This window comes from Cryptotermes secundus, unplaced genomic scaffold, assembly GCF_002891405.2.
Source record: "Cryptotermes secundus unplaced genomic scaffold, Csec_1.0 scaffold407, whole genome shotgun sequence".
Classification (NCBI taxonomy): Eukaryota; Metazoa; Arthropoda; class Insecta; order Blattodea; family Kalotermitidae; genus Cryptotermes; species Cryptotermes secundus.
In genome coordinates, this window is record NW_019741981.1 from 2015458 (window position 1) to 2028270 (window position 12813).

At 40.4% G+C, this 12813-nt stretch overlaps 1 protein-coding gene across 2 annotated transcripts in view; it reads left to right on the plus strand.

The window, feature by feature from the left end:
- LOC111872951 overlaps positions 1-12813 on the plus strand; it is a 101656-nt gene that overhangs the window by 33951 nt on the left and 54892 nt on the right. The window contains exon 2 of one of the 2 annotated variants that reach the window (XM_023867268.2): positions 8362-8506. The exons of the other annotated variant lie outside the window; for it this stretch is intronic. The gene's annotated coding sequence lies outside the window, so the exon portion shown is untranslated. The remainder of the gene's footprint in view (positions 1-8361; positions 8507-12813) is intronic. 2 annotated transcript variants of the gene reach the window in all.

The following is a 12813-nucleotide window of genomic DNA, read 5'->3' on the forward strand; positions in this document are numbered from 1 at the left end:
GACCCCGGGTCTGGTCAAGTGGGATTTGTGGTGGACAGAGTGGCGCTGGGGCAGGTTTTCTCAGAGTACTTCGGTTTCCCCTGCCAATCTTCATTCCACCAATTGCTCCACAGTCACCCTCACCTATCATTTTGGCTGGTACAATAGGCCAGAATTGACCGCTGTACAAGGGACTTTGTCCCACCCCACTAGCAATAAAAAAAAGTAAATTGTTTAAAAATGTCCATTCATAAGTGATAATGGTTTTTGTTCATTATATATGAAATCAGCTTAAGGATTAAACAGAACGGTATTGTACTGCACAGAATCTGGATCAGCCAGTATGGAATGCATAGTGCGAATATCGAAATGATATGATGCATCATTATCAGATAGTGATGTAGGCCGTTATGTCATCATTAGAAAGTTATTAGATTCTGTTATCAAAATCGTCGTAACTGAGGTTTCATTGGCCAGTTTGGAATTTTCTTCTGTTAGGTTGCATACTCAAGGTACAGACAACGTACAGTGAAATTTGAGGCTTTCACGGCGGTGACTATGAAGAAAGCAGTCTTCTGGGATTTGGCACCGTGTATATGTGGTGTTAACCGACGTTTCGGAGGAACGTATCGCAGACTGGTAGTCTACTTTTACCGGTTCTCACGGTCTCTTCGCTTGCGGATTTCTTATATTTTTCTCCTACCCTGAAGATGGAGGCGATACGTTCCTCCGAAACGTCGGTTAACACCACATATACACAGTGCCAAATCCCAGAAGACTGCTTTCTTCAACGTACAGTGAAATTTGTAATTTTTTGTATCTGAGTGCCAAGTCTCTGAACCGTCGACAGCTATACATGGTAAATTTGTGGCTGAGAGAAACACTTCTCTCTTGTATATCAGTGAACTAGAGAACAATCATTGTGATGCTCTGTTCCCCATAAAGATGTAAAGGAGATGTTATTTATTGTTGACAAATTTCGTTTTTTTTTGCTACCTTCGCTTAAAACACTTCCAGTAACTGTGCAGCCTAGTGCATATTTTTATTCTGTGAAATTTAGAATGGTATTATAAATGCAGATTTTCTTTTCTAGAACTTTTCAAGTTATTGAAGTGAAGTATTTTTGAGGAAGTTTGTTTTTAAAAACTTTTAGTTGACATGTAAACGTAACAACCTGGTGCGTTTACCAATGTGATGGTTGCACTAGCACAATTTAATGTAACATTTTCTAACTCTATGTGATGATAGGTCTTCAAAGAATGTTTCAATTTTCTCAAGACAACTTTGATTTGGCACAAATAAGAATTACGGAATGGTGGGCGCACGAAATTTTTATCTAGCTCTCTATTTAATACCGAAAAATAATAAAAAATAAACGCGCTAATTAACCAACTGTTATTTGCTGATAACCTCAGAAGACAGCACACTGTTTAGAAATAAGGCAAAAAGTGAGGAAAAAAGCTTTTTTCAAATGACATTTTATTTTCCTCTCGCTTGTAATATGTTGGGGCATGCTGGAACATGAAATAAACGACCATGAAAGGTGATGTTTTATAACTGAAAATATATTCACAAAATTGTAAACCCGTAAATGATTTTGAACAAGGGCAGAATCCTGTCTCCTAAAATAAAAATTACGGGGCCTCTACTTTCACTAAAATAGTGATTCTTCAGTTTGCATGGATGGAACTTCTTCCTGATTGAATATATTGCCGAAACTACATCCAAAAATTAAAAACCTCAGATATAAAAGGAATTTAATTTGATGAACCATGAATAAGACACTAGCCGAATAAATCTTGACACCGTTCCAATGCTTAACACGAGACATCTCGGTTAGAATTAATGGCCCTTCTGGTATGGATGAGGTTTGTGTTTGAGAAGAAGCGTGAAAAAGTGTTCTGCCATCTCTCAGCAGTTAAAGCGAAATATTCGTGGCTTTTCAACTCATAGAATTTATGCGTTACCACAAAAATTTTAAGAGATACAATCGACTGACGTAAAGACACTCTACTAATACTGCTTTTGCTGCCAACGAAAATGCTTTTCATATTGTTCCCTACTAGGTTGTGATACCATGAAGTATGATGAGTGGTTACCTACAAGTTCTCTAAATCCAGGTGACCACAATATGAATCTTCAGGACCGACAAATCCTCAAGTCTGTTTAAGTACATGAAATTAAACTACAAATTTTCTCCAACTTCACACTTAACTTATTTTACTTTTATAATTTAAATACTTTCATCTCAAGGCCCATACTAGTGAGCATGCACAGATCATAGAAAATCTATGTCCCTAGAAGGGCTAATCTTTCAGACAACCTGATTAACCACCCACGTATGCTATTTTATCATGCTTACCCACTTCAGTAAGTCAGAGTCCCCTCTGATATCCCGAAAGAAAATGTCTTCTAAAGGAACATACTCCACAAATATGGATCAGTATCGAGTTAAATTCTATAAACAATCCGTGAAGGCCCATAGGATTGTGAGACATCGAGGCCCCTATCTTTTCTCAATACAATCTGTTCACAGATGGCGGTAAAGTTGTCAGCTTTACGCGCCTGCCGCCCTCTACGCCCCAGGAAGATTCCTGGTACTCTTTTCTTTTAGAGGCTGAGTCGAACTCAGGCATAGTGCAGTTGGAAGGATTAGGCAAACTGAAAAAGTCCACCTCATCAAGACTCGAACCTGCGACCTTCCGGCTTGTAGCATAGTGCAAAATTCTATAAACTATATAAAATTAAATTATTTTCGTAGGCTCTTGCTCTGTTCCTGCCAAAGCGAATCACCCACAACCGGAAAATATTTATTTTCTTTCTTGTTTTAAATTTGAAATACCTATAGAGAAGAGAAGAGAATTTTTTTGTGAAATGGTGATTGAGCCATGGCACGAAAAGGAAATCCCTAAGCAACAGTGATGCTAAAACGTTATGCAAGTGTTGAAGAGGAAAAGTTAAATGAAGGACACTAGGCTCCAACCGCAAGACTGAGTCTAGCTTTTGTTCACATTGCACTGACTTCGCATCCTTGGTGGAGAAGTACAGACGAACTTTGAACAGTCTGTTATTGCAGATATTAATGACGTTGCATAATGGGTCACATGCACCTCGCTACAAGGTGCAACGTACCACACAAATTTTCTGGAATACAGTTCTCACTGAGAAGCAGATATTCCCCGCTTTTCTGGAGCCCAAATTTATTATCGCTTTCTCGCACGCCTGACACTGGGTCCAGTTCTGAGCCACATGGATCTAGTCCGTATCTTACTCTAGTTCTCTAAGATTTACTTTAATATTATCGTCCACCCTACGCCTAAGCCTCTAAAATTTTTCTTGCCATCTGGTTTTCCGAATAAATGTCGTGTAGGGGTGCATTTCTCATCTCTCCCGCCTCATCTCGTGATGCTTGTTATGATTATCATGATAACGTTTGATGGGCAGCACAATTTTTAAATTAGCTTAGTGGGGGGTGGAGTTCAACTGGGTCCACTCGGCACGGCGGTCACTGATTGGCCTATTGTAGCCTGCCCCGAGTGATTATGTTGATGGAGAATTTGGTGGAATGAAGATTGGCAGGGGAAAAAACCGAAGCACTCGGAGAAAACCTGCCCCAGCGCCACTTTGTCCATCACAAATTCCACTTGACCTGACCCGGGATCGAATCCGGGCCGTCGCGATGTGGAGACTTAGTTTGATTGCTGGTGAATGGCGGACTAGCGTAGCTGTGCATTACAACGAATGCTTCTTAGGTCATTTAGAGACCCTGTATCTACTGCATAGTTTTGTAGCGTCAAATTGTGTGGGAAAGAGATCACAACTTGCAGCTAAGTCTTAGCAGACGACCATGGTCTGTTTCAAAGTCCTGCCCGGCGTTCGACTGAACATATCAAGAGAAGCTACAAAGAAACCTAATCCGGTGTATCATTCTTATTATTCGAGTACACCGCCAATAATGCAACATTTATATAAAATACACCTAAACTGTATATTTATCACCTGCTCACACAGGTTCATCTCTCGAGGATTTCGTATACCCTGAAGATGCAGGCAATGCGTTCCTCCAAATGGTCGGTTAACAAAATATCTACACGGCGCCACATCCCAGAAGGCGGCATTCTTCATAGTCACCGCCGCGAAAGCCTCAAATCTTACGTTCTATGTTCTTCCCTTGGAGTGAGAGTCCACACTTCTCAGCCGTATAAAGCAAATGAAAGTTAGCTTCGTAAATAATAACATTGGCAGTCATGTACAGATTTTAATCAGGATTGATTTGATCAGGGCACGGCTGTAGAAAGCTTTAGAAGCGACTGTCTCTGGTGACTTTGTCAGTAGGATCTAGGCTTATACACCTAAACTCTATTTACTCCAACTCTTGGAGCTTTTCTGGTATAGTAATAATATAGCGAATAAAAATACTGATAAGGTTGACGATAATACCAATAAGAAGAATAGCAGCAACCATGGCCTTTCGGCAGCAAGGTTTTCTCAGCAACAAACACTTTAAACTCTCGTAATTTTTTAACAAAGTATCAACACACACCCTGCACTGCACAAAAACGAATTTTATGTGGCGGTTGAATGCTTTCGATATGTAATTGCTTTAGTTTGCACGAAAANGCTCTCAGGGTCCTTGGCATATATAATATATAATAATATAGCGAATAAAAATACTGATAAGGTTGACGATAATACCAGTAAGAAGAACAGCAGCAACCATGGCCTTACGGCAGCAAGGTTTTCTCAGCAACAAACACTTTAAACTCTCGTAATTTTTTAACAAAGTATCAACACACACCCTGCACTGCACAGAAACGAATTTTATGTGGCGGTTGAATGCTTTCGATATGTAATTGCTTTAGTTTGCACGAAAATATAATTTAAATATGAAACAAGAAAGTTGACATAATGGAAGTGAAAATTTGTTGTGAATTATCACAAAACAACGTTCCAATATACATAAAGTAATACAGCAAATATCAGAAAGATTCCGACCATCAGTTCAGTTAATTCTTTCGGCAGTAGGTGCTTACTTTTTAATGTCATCATCATCAGTAATCTGTCAGACGACTGGTCCACAGTCTCTTCCAAAACAATTCCTCCACTTAATGCGATCTAGAGCTTTCTCCTTCAAATGACAGTATCCTCTTCTGTCCCCAAGGTCATCCAGCATCTTCTTACGTCTTCTTCCTCGTCTTCTTGTTACTTCTATCCCCCCCTCTATCTTTCCTTCAGTAACTTCTTTTAGAAGGCAGTTTCTGCGTAAAACATGACCAATCCAATTAGCCTTCCGTTTTCTTATTTCGTGTAGGATATTCCTCTGCTCACTGACTCTAATTAACACTTCTTCATTTCTCACATAATCGGTCCAACTGATCTTCTCCATCCTTCTCCAACACCACATTTCAAAACTTTCCAAATTTTTCTGATCTACTGCTCTAAGCGTCCATGTTTCAGTCCCATACAGAGCTATGCTCCAAATGTAGCATTTCACTAGTTTCTTCCTCAAATTTAAGTCCAATTTGCTGGTAAAAAGATTCTTCTTCTTGCTAAATGCAGCTTTTGCCATGGCAATCCTGGATTTAATTTCACAAGTACACCTTCCATCATCTGTTAACAAGCTACCCAAATATTTAAAACATTTCACATTCTCCACTTGTTTTTGGTCTATCTTTATTGTGACTGGGGTTGGTTGTCTCGAAATTTTCATTACTTTTGTTTTCTCCACATTCATTTCCATGCCATAGCACCTTCCAATTTCAATTAGTCTATCAATCATGCCCTGTAGCACAGTTTCTTCCTTAGCCATTAACACAAGGTCATCTGCATATTTCACAGTTTGAATAATTTGCCCTCCTACTTTGAAGTCACCGAGCCCATCCAGAGCTTCCTTGGTAAGGCATTCGCTGTACAAGTTGAACAGAATTGGTGATAAACAGCATCCTTGTCGAACTCCTCTTCCAATCTGCACACTTCCTGTCTCCCCCCTGTCCAGTCGTACTCTAACTTTCTGATCCATGTACAATTTGCTAATCAATCTTCTTTCATGCCAATCGATACCTGTTTCTTTCAGGATCTGCATTAATTTGGTCCAGTTTACCCGGTCAAATGCCTTCTGCCAGTCTATGAAGCAAACACACAGTTCTTCATCTATCTCCAAAGTTCGTTCCGCTATAATTCTCATCATCCCAATTGCATCCCTGGTTCCTTTTCCTCTTCTAAATCCAAACTGATCTTCTCCAAGTACATCCTCTATTTTCCTTTCAATTCTTCTTTTAAGTATCTTTGCTATTATCTTTGCTGTATGTGCAATAAGACTTATTGTGCGATGGTCGCTGCATTTTGTAGCTTTTGTCTTTTTCTTTAAGGCAATCATTGTAACTTCTGTAAAGTCCTTGGGCCACTCTCCACTTTCATATATGGTGTTCATTAGTTTTGTCAGTGTTTTCAAACCACCTTCTCCCAGTAACTTGAGCACATCTCCAGGTACATCATCATCTCCTGTAGCCTTTCCCTTCCTCATTTCCTTGATAGCTTTTTCCACCTCACTTTGTAAAATATATGGTCCTTTCTCGTCTGTATCTACTTCTTCTTCCGGTTCAACTTCTAAGGTTTCTGGCCGATTAGGTCGATCATATAGTTCTGAAATATAATTTTCCCAAATTTTCAGCACTTGCCTCTGATCTACTATTCTATTCCCCTGGGAGTCTTCGATGCCAACATTTTGAATCCCATGATTCTCTTTCCATCCTAGTTCTTTTGTCTTCATGTACATCAAATCATAACGGCCTGTTCTTTGAAATTCCATAATCTCATTACATATCTTCTCAAGATATTCCTTTTTGGCCCTGTCCGTGGCTCTTTTCAATTCATTCCTCAGTCTCCTGTATTTCCTCCTGCCTTCTTCATTGTTGACATTCTTCCATTTCCTTCGCTCCTCCATTTTACTCATCATCTCCTGTGTAACCCATGGTTTTCTTGCTATCTTCTCAACTTTACCTACCAAATCACTGATAGTATCTAACATGCATTCTTTTATATCGTTCCACTGCGCTTCAGCATTTCCGCTTTCACCTTCAATTGCACCGAGTTTCTCTTCTAGAGTCTCTTGCACGCTTTGTCTTTGAGCATATAACTTCTCCAAATCCCATCTGGGTCTGCGCTTTCGAAATCCTATAATTTTCTTCAACCTGGTTCGGAACTTGGCAACCAGTAAGTTGTGGTCAGAGTCAATATCTGCCCCAGGAAGCGTCTTCACATCCTTCACACTGTTTCTGAATCGATGTTTCACAAGGATGTAGTCCAGCTGATGCCTCTTCCAATCCCCAGGTGCCTTCCATGTGTAAATTCTTCTCTTTGGCTTCTTGAACCAAGTGTTGGTGACAATCAGTCCATTTCGTTCACAAAAGTCAATAAGCATTTGACCCCTGTGATTCCGTCTTCCTAGTCCATGTGATCCAACAATATTCTGATATGGTTCATCTCCAACAGTGCTATTCCAGTCTCCCAATATGATGCTGTTTGTGTCACCTCTTCCATCTTCCTGAAAAAATTTCTCAAATTGTGTCATATACTTTTCCTACTTCATCATCTTCATACTCTGATGTTGGCATGTACACTTGCATAATCAGCATACCTACCGGTTCCGCCTTTAACTTCAGAGCAATCATTCTGTCATTACAAACAATCTTCTTAACAACACTCCTCACTACACTTTTATGCACCACTATTGCCACACCTCTTTCATCCCGTTCACCTCCGGAATAATACACTGTATAATCACCACTTCTTATTTCACCTTGTCCTTTCCACGGCACTTCGCCGACACCTAGAACTGACACCTCATTCTTCTGCATTTCCAGTTTCAATTTTTTTTTTCCTTGTGTTCTTGTTTCAGGGTGTATGCTCTGCATAAATAAAGTAATTAGTTAGACATATTAACACACAGAATTGCTGGGTTTTTGAACTTTTTCCATTGTCCGGTATTCTAAAGAATAGAAAACACGACGTTTCGGAAACTGAATCACTGGTCCAGTGATTGAAATAAGTTCTTTATAAGGGGCCCAACTGAGTAAGTGTAGTCTCCCCCTTTACCTGAGGACGGAAACAGATTCAGTTTCCGAAGCATCGTGTTTTCTATCCTCTAGAATACCTGACGATGGAAAAAGTCCAAAAACCCAGTAATTCTGTGTTATACACCATCGTCAGAACACTTTAGAATCTACTTAGGCATATTAAGACTATGTTGTGGTTTTCGTTGAATTTTTTAGTTTAAATTTAAACACCTGTAAGTTGTGGCACTTGAAATCACTATGTTTCTAGCGAGTGAGCCTACAGCTGATTCGGAGGATGTACGTAAAATAGTCGGTTCGCTGCTTCCAGGATGCAAGCAAAGTGCGAAGAGCATTCACGGTGCGGATAAGGGCCTCAGCTCCGTTGTATGGACGTCTGACTGCCTGCACAGCGCAGAGTGGTGTAGGCAGCGATTGGCACACACGAGAAACCAGTGGGAAGATTTCTGTTTTTGGTAAGAAGCACGCTTCTGCGCTTTAATTCTTTTTTGTAGCCTAGGTTTCTGAAAGGTGTTATTAGTTACTGTTTAACAGGTACAGGAAAATGGTACCAGGGGAGGTACAGGACTCAGTTTTCTGATGTACACTTTTATGCATTCTTTTAACGAAGTGAATAAACTGTTGTTCTTGTGGCCGTGCCATAGCTCAGGCGGTTAGTCGCCGGTTTCCCACCTCGGCGGCCCGGGTTCGAGCTCAGGTCAGGTCATGTTGGATTTGTGGTGAACAAAGTGGCACTGAAGTAAATTTTCTCCGAGTACTTCGGTTTCCCCTACTAATTCTTATTCCACCGATTGCTCCACGCTCATCGTCTATCATTCGGGTCTGGTACAATATGCCAAATAATGGCCGACGTACCAAGTGGATTCAGTCTCATCCCATTCGAAGAAAAAAAATGTTATTCTTCGATATCAGATGATGAATTTCACCCCAATTTTGTTTCGACTGATTTACCTTCAACTGGTCAAAAAGTTTACCTCTTTATTAAAACCTAAGATCATAGCCGTGTACAAAAAATGCTCCTTACTCGTCCTTGTCCTGAAATTGTAGTTCAATCCTGTTCACAATTTTACACCGTGTTTTTCTAAGATCGACTATGAAATTATCCTTTCATAAACACCTACATCTACCGTGTAGTCGCAAAACCTCAAGAAAAGAGACCACTTGGAAGATCTAAGCGTAGATGGAGATTAATATTAAAATGGGTCTTCCATAAATAGGAGTAAGATTATGTACTGGATCCAATTGGATTAATATTTGCTCCTGTGATGGACTTCCGTTAACACAGCAATTAGATTATACTCGAGTCCCATGGAAGTGTTGAATTCTTTTTGTCAGGTAAGATACTATCAAGGAAGTAATTGTTAGTTAATCAGTCGGTGAAAATGAAAATTTCGCACATGTTTAATCAAAATTCCTCCGTAAATTTTGTTTGGCATACAATCAGTTTTCGGTTTAAACGCTAGGCAAACCCGTATCCAACCACGTTACTGCATGGGTTGTTCCGGCTTTAGCTGTCGGTTTTGTAATTGTAACAGACAATGAAGTTTTTACGCTGGTATTCACAATAAAATTTCATGTTCTGAAGAATTTATCCGCGGAACAACGCTATGAAATACTAGTTACAGGACTGTTGCACTGAAGAACACTGTACGAACGAGCGCTCTAAGAGGAATATTCTTATTGTCCTTGTCTCGTTCCCCACAAACTGGTGCTCGAAATGGAATGGTATGTGGTGGCTTTAGTGCTGTTTTATGGATCTCTATCTTTAGAATAATGTCGTCCGTCTGAAGTGTTTTGTTTCCTCGCAGAGCAATGCAGTTAACAACCAAGTTGTCGTTCGCAAGCTCGCCGCTAGCTTCAGCACCTTGAAACTCTTGGGAGAAATCCATTTCATCAGAAGAACCTTTAGTGATGGACTTTCAACTTGAATGTATCGTAATTTTATGAGTTATTTGCAAGAACTGTTTGGTTGTTTGTGTGCATTTATTTGCCCTGGTGTTTATTTATTGCGTATGCAAATTTGCTGCAAACTTGGTACCACGACAGCACACAGTATAATTATTTTCATTGTATTTCGCTAAATGTACACAGCATCGGTAAAGCCTGAAGTGAAACGTGTTAATTTCATGAGATCAGTTTTGTTGTCTACTCTTTTACAGTGAGCCCCCCCCCCTTTAACATAAATATATTTAGTTCTGGCGTCTTGCAAAGCAGAAGTAATATTGGATCAATATCGGCTAGAATTAAATTTTCCAACAAATTTTAGTGTAAGTCCTAGAACCAATTTGCATCGATACCACTTCAGTAGTTTCGAATATGAAACATGCGGTCGGATATGACATCACCGTTATGTGTTGACTTTAAATATTCTATGTGAAGAATGTATAAAATCAAAATGTGAACTAACGAGAACCTTAGCTTTAGTATATCTCCGTGTCTCAATCGCCAAGTCTTGCTTGTTATAACGGGTTTTCACTTGTAGGGGAGGTTGACATTAAGGAATTTTATGCACATTCTCTCTCTTATTCCGACCATGACCGACAAACGTTCGTCTAAATTCTGAGTCCTTCATTTGGGTTCACCTTTGATGCCCCTGATGTAATTTTATGGCGGGAAGTACAGCTTCAGAGCTCAGCGTTCGCGGACTCTCTGTTGTCCAGTGAAGTTATTGTTGACCGCTGTGATCCTGCATTCACATTGTGACCTGCTAGGGCAACAGCTGTGACTGCGTGTCTAGTAACGGGTCCGAACTGTACACCGTATAATAGCTAATTTTTTTCCAGCTTTATTCCTTCGAATTAACAGTTCAACAGACAGTACTATGTTACAGATGCTTTAGTAATGATTGATTTACGTTGGACATGATCTAACACTATTTCTTCTGGACAACGGCTTTGACAGTTCTTGTTTCTGTGAACATTTTCTTCCTGTAAAATTTAAAATATAATGTCAATGACCGCATTACTGTATGACTGTGGAGCTTCGACATTGACAAAGCTACAGAAATAAAATATGCATATAAGAAGACGAAATTAATGTTACTATGCCTGTTCTATTTCACATTTTTTTCATGACGTGTACACATTAACATACTTAGGATTTGGAATGTTACTGTTTTGCAAGCATATGACAAAAAAGTTAACGCTATCCCTGACACAGGCCATGGAGGCCCATGGGGTTGTAGGACGTCGAGGCTTCTAAAGAATCGGCTCACATATGGCGGTGAGGCTGTCAGCCTTACGCTGCGGCTGCCCTTTATCCCCAGGAATAGTCCTGGTACTCATTTCTGTTAGAGGCTGAGTCGACCCCAGGACCATAGTGCGGCTGGAAAAATCCAGTGACCTCAACGGGAATCGAATCCGCGACATTCCGGCTACGCTACCGCGTGCCCCAATGTTTTATATGTATGCTGCAAATAATTAAAACATTGGTTTAATGTTTGTGTCCGACACAAGCAAGATGGAGCTATCTGACGTACTTTCAGCCTTAGTGCGCAGACTACCCGAAACAAAGTCATCTCTTCGTATCACTGCGCTGTGTGGTATATGTCACCGGCCAATGGGGAACTAGCTCGTAGGCCGAAATTTGAATCACGATATGTGGGGTTTAATACAATGAGCCACACCCAACACAAAAAGGTCGTTAATATACTCCCCTTCTGTGACCCTACATATTAGGGTGGTCGTCACAAGACTTAGTGATAAATAAACACACTACATCCAGAAAGAGCGACATGAAATTCTCCAAAAATCATGTTAGAATCCAGTACTTTTCATCCTCATTGATGTCAGCAGATGGAAGGTTGTGTCTTGTAGGAGGCACGTGATGTCTGGGGGATACAGGAACAGCCAATTGTAGCACAGACATGGGACTGCGTTTAACTGATCAAACCTCCCCATGATATGTGTGGGACGACACAGCTACACTGCTCTGCTCACAGAGGTCAATATCTTCCCTGCCTTCTCTTTGTACACTTAGCTTCTAGACTAAGATGTCCATCTTTTTTCATTCTGTTACAATATATGTTGTATTCTTCTCTTCCCCAGTTTCTGTTTTTGTTTTCTAATTGAAACTTCTTCATTCAAATGGGTCTTCTATTTCATATTGGCAGTGTACAGATCCTCCGTCTCTCTTTCTCGCCTGCACGAGTGCAAAATCTCCAGTCCCGCAATTAGATATCCATTTCTGCATGGAGCAAGGAGAAATGCAAGGCGATATCACGCCTTTTCGTGGGGTCGTGACGTGGAGTGATCGTTCTAATTTCTTACTGCTATCTGCCTTTCATCGCCTCTCTGTTAGGCAGGAACGCTTAGTATACTGTAGAGGTGAATCCATAAGACCTGCATTTAAACCTTTATTGACGCAATACAGCCATCTCTCTAACCCTGGACTTTCCAGACGTAGATTTGAAGTGGCCTTGGTTTTTTCATTTATATCGAGTTTTACCAACCGCGGTTCTTGAGTTAACGTGCCGCGGCTTCTATGGGTGTAAGAGAACACATGAGGGGAGGGGAGGTGAAATATGGGGTCATCTCCGAGACATTTACGTTTGCTAGGAGCAGGGCTGTGCAAGCATTCCGGTTACCACTGAGGCGAGTCTTTTTGTCTCTGTGTGGTACCTGTGGTATTTTATGTCTAATTTTATCAAACTCAAAATTTTCCTTTCTCTGTGTGTGTGTGTTTGTTCGAGAACAGGGTGTTGAGGAGAATATTTGGATCGAAGAGAGATGAAGTGACAGGAGGTTGGAGAAAACTGCATAAT